At 33.0% G+C, this 5,000-nt stretch overlaps 1 protein-coding gene across 5 annotated transcripts in view; it reads left to right on the forward strand.

The window, feature by feature from the left end:
* The window catches only part of LOC136832814 (uncharacterized), a 665,567-nt gene that overhangs the window by 465,969 nt on the left and 194,598 nt on the right, over positions 1–5,000 (forward strand). The window lies entirely within an intron of this gene.

Consider the following 5,000-nt stretch of genomic DNA (forward strand, 5'->3'; position numbering starts at 1 on the left):
GGATTTTTCACTCTTCACTTTCTTAAAAGGAACTTCGCCGAAAGTTAAACATTTCACACAGTTGTATTAGTGGATTTGAACAAGGGACTGAACAAGTTAGTGCATTTATTCAAAAAGAACTGAGTTAGTGTGTCTCTGCAATAGAACTCTAAAAGGATTTCATCAAGAAAAGCTGTATTAGTTTTTGCCACAGGATTTCATCTCGTTTATTTTCAGGTCCCCAAACAGGTATTTTGTCTCTGCTTTATCCAAAAGTTTTATATGGAAGCATGGTTTAAATATGTGGTAGAAAATTTATTCAAAAAAGTGATAGGATAAAGCATACAAACCATCATAAGGTACTACAATTAACTACTGGTTTACAGTGGTGAACTTTCAAAATATGCCCCATTACAGTTATGCTTCTGTGTCTTCCTTTAGCTTAAGAATAATTCTAAAAGTAAATAAATGGTAACCAGGTAATTGTATTTGCGTTACTAATGTCTTTCTCTTTCAGATTGTATCCTCAAATAATATCCCACTAGACTGAGTGAATTATGAACAAACTGTAAGGTAAACAAGAAATGGAAACACCGATTAATGAAACACAAGAGAAAGTTTTCTCCTCAAACACAAAATGTAAATTCTCGATCAAATGTGAAGCTTGTCTACAGCAGATAGGTTTTAAAAAATCAAGACACATCAGCATATTACAAACAGGAATTTCTTACTCAAATATGTGATGTTAACATGTTTCCAGATCATACTTCACGCACACGCGAGTTTCACGATTCAGTGCCCGAAAGCAAAGTAAATTTCTCGAAATCCACGACTAAACACCTCATAACACATACGATTGTAAGGAAATATATCTGGTTCGATGACCGTTATTGTTCTACAGCCAGTTTTTACTTCTAGGCAAATAATAAATGAATTCGTTATTAAATAAAATCATGGAGTAAAAAGTTCATAGGAGATTCTCACTCTTTGGAAAATGTCTCTACAGCGTAAGATATCTGACCCCAAAGACACTTAGTAATAAGAGTGCTCTTCAGACACAAGTTCCCATATACATAATTTTTCACTTAGGGTATCTTAACTTTTAAATGTTTGAAACAGGTTATCGTGTTTTCCACAAGTTAGACTAACATATCACACATCATTACTGTAAGAACTTCGTGATGATATTTCACAAAAGAAAAAATAAAATAAAAGAAAACAAAAGAAATAGATTAAGCGAATTTTCGGATTAAATAACACTACATTTGATATGACTTTAGTTAGTTTTAATGATTAGCATCCTATCAAAAACGCATTTTATCGCCATCGTGATAAAATCCAATATCACACACAAAGACTTAAAACCAGATTTTGATGAAATATTTGATTTACAAACGAACATATAAACGTGAATTTTAAGTCAAAATATCACAGTCTCAAATAATTGCCACAATAAATTACAAACACAAACACCTTACACATTAAACTTCCTGTCAAATATAAACGCATAATAAAGATACATTTGGCCTCTATTTCACAACAGCACAGAAAATAATTTCGTGACCAACAAATCTGATGACTTACTTGCGTGAGAAAATGTCACTTAATGGCAATCGCAACTAAGGCAACGTCCGTTTCAAGTTGTTTACTTAGGTGGTTTTCCCTTGTTTGCGGTTCGCAAGTCACCATATCTTTTCTCTTGTGATGATTACTAACGTAATCACTACTGCGGTAACTATATTTACAGAAAATTAGTGTGCGAAAATTGGACAAAAGTAATGATGATAGTATATAGAAGAAATGTATATTGGGGTGATACTTCAATCACCTATGTCCCCGTTATAAGCGAAATTAAAAATCTAATTGGGGCAATTCTACCTCAGCTACCAAATAAGATACTGCATCTATGTATGTCATGAACGCTTTACCCAAAGTAGGTGACATGGGATATATTTCTGCTTTGAGGATATATTTGTGACAGTTGCTCTCAAAATACAAAAAAAGAGAGTGAATTTTGGATATCAAGTTTTTAAAACTTTACTTTAGCGACAGAGACAAGGGCGGATCTCGGTGAAATATTTAAGCTTAATTGCTCGAGGTTCAAACAGATAAGTTGTAATTTTACAATATATTCTCTACATTTCATATCGCTGAAGTGTGAAGCCTTGATATATATATATATATATATATATATATATATATATATATATATATATATATATATATATATATATATATATATATATGTAGAGAATATATATAAATATACAGTAATATCAAGGTTATACATATATAATGTATATATATATAAAACTGCAACTTGTATATATATATAGAATATATGATAATTATATATAAATATTTATATATAGATCTGCCTTGTCTACAGGTGAAAAATAAGAAACGGGGTGTAGGTCTTAGTTTTAAAACGTACAAAAGTGATAATCTAAATTATATATATCCTTTATATATATATATATATATATATATATATATAATATATGTTATATATATAGTGTATATATATATACAGTAAATATATTATATATAATATCACCAGAGAATGTTTTGTAAAATTGCAACTTGTCTGTGTTCGAGCAACTTAAATTTTTCACCGAGATCTGCCTTGTCTGGTCACTAAAGTAAAGCTTTATAATCTTGATATCCCAAATTACTCCTCTTTTGTGTATTTGCTTATAACTGTCGCAAATATACAAAAGCAAAAATATATCCTATGTCACCTACTTTGGGTAAAGTGTTCATGACATATATATATCTGGTATGAGATAGAATATATAGATTTTTAATTTATATATAGACATGGGTGATTGAAGTATCATATATATATATATATATATATATATATATATATATATATATATATATATACATATAATGTATATATATATAATAAATATATATATATATATATATATATATAATATATATATATATATATATATATATAATGTATACTGTATAAATATACAGTATACAATATAAAGTCAAATAAAAAGGATGGTCTCTGCATCATATATATTGTGTGTGTGTGCACTTTATGGTAAGCCTGGCCCGCCTTGAAAACTGCATTCAAGTCGAGAAAAGGGAGGGATAAAGTCAGAGGACTCACGAAAACAGAAAAACTGGAGGACAAGAAACTCTGCAGTTCGGTAATTGCTGATCGATTTTTTTTTTACTTACGATGCCTCGGAAGATACTTAGGTGACAATAACTAAAAAGGAAAATTTCAAGACGTTTTATTTCAAGACTCGGTAAGATCATAAGGACATGAAATACTCATTGCTATTATTTTCATATATCTCAATCGCAACCATGAGTCAGAATTCTCAATTCTCCAAGGGGTTGGCCGAAGAGCTTGTTCGCTTACTTTATAACTATTTCTTAACTAATAAATTACAACTCTTAAAGAAATCACTGACTGGAAAAACGTCCAACATTGAATATCCAAACAAGTCTATTTCCGTTGCTCAATAATCGTTGCTTACTAACGTTCTCTGTTACTGAACCTTTTCGGGGCATTTATCTTGTGTCAGACAAGTGCGACCAATTTGCAGAAGACGAAAGCGCTTCATCACTGCGTTCGTTTCCAGATGAAAAGGGCCAAGACCGAATGTGAATTCATAATCCTAGTTTATGACAATTACATTTCTCACTCCGTAATGTCTGTTGTTTACTACAAAAGATGGAAAATGCTTTAAAACATCGGTAATCCTTCTGTTTTTTTTTTTTTACAAACCACTTTCAGAAAAAAAAAGTAGAGAAAGGCAGAACTTAAATTTATTTTTCCACAGAAAGGTGACATCGAATCAATAGCCAAATTTTGAGAAACAGATTTTGAAGATTTTGAAAATAATGTCCTTGCATGAGCACATTTGACCAGAAAGAATATAATTTTAAATCGGCAGAATAAAAAATATACCTAACTTTTTTACCATGCTCGCAAAAATTAAAGTAATTTAATGTATCTCATGAAACTTTTTCCTTCAATGACAAAATTAAATTCATTACGCCTGTGTGAAATATGTATAGAAAGGACCGTATTCAAATCAAATTACTGCATTCCAGCTCTAATAAATATATATCTGAATTCGACAGGTATATATGAAGTGTGATCATAGTAAAGGAGCTAAAATACGCAGAATGAGGCCACTTGGCACAGATTGACCTTGACCCCCACTGTGCATGCACACTAAGTCTTTAGCGTCCTAGCTCACTTCCGCTCTTTACAGCAGTACTTGGAAGGAACGTGTATACTGTGTAATGTGTGGTCGTCGCATTGACTATGAAGGAGAAAGTTGAGCAGAGAATCTGCATCAAATTTTGCCAAAAGCTTGGCAGTACCTGCACAAAGACCTATGCAAAGTTGCAGACAGTGTATGGAGGGGGTGTAAGAGTTGCATAAGGGTGCACGAGTGGTTCAGACGTTTTCAAGATGACCGACAAAATGTCGATAGTGACGAACGTTCTGGGAGACCCTAAACCAGCAGAACTGAGAAAAACATCGTTTTCTTCGACTACAAGGGAATTATTCATTGTGAGTATGCTCCATCTGGTCAGACAGTAGACAAGGAGTACTACTGTGACTTGTTCCGGCATTTGCGGGATGCTATTCGTTGGAAAAAGCCAGAATTGCACGCGTTTGGTGAGTGGCAATTGCACCATAGCAGCGTACTTCCCCATTCAGGGCAGCTAGTGCAGCGATTTTTGACCAATCACAATATCCCCTAAGTCCGAAAGCCACCTTATTCCCTAGATCTAGCCCCTTACGACTTTTTCCTCTTTCCAAAGATCAAATCCCACTTGAAAGGAAGAAGATTTCTGGACGTCGAGGAGATCCAAGTGCATGTGACGAGCCAGCTGCTGATTATCCCAGAAAACGAGTACCAGGAATGCTTCCTTCAATGGAAACAGCGATGGATAAAGTGAGTGGCTTCCAAAGGGGGCTACTTGCTTAGGAAATTAAATGCTGATATGGTGCGTTTTATGTTTTCTTTTTATAG

Source organism: Macrobrachium rosenbergii, chromosome 50, assembly GCF_040412425.1.
Source record: "Macrobrachium rosenbergii isolate ZJJX-2024 chromosome 50, ASM4041242v1, whole genome shotgun sequence".
In the NCBI taxonomy this organism is placed as follows: Eukaryota; Metazoa; Arthropoda; class Malacostraca; order Decapoda; family Palaemonidae; genus Macrobrachium; species Macrobrachium rosenbergii.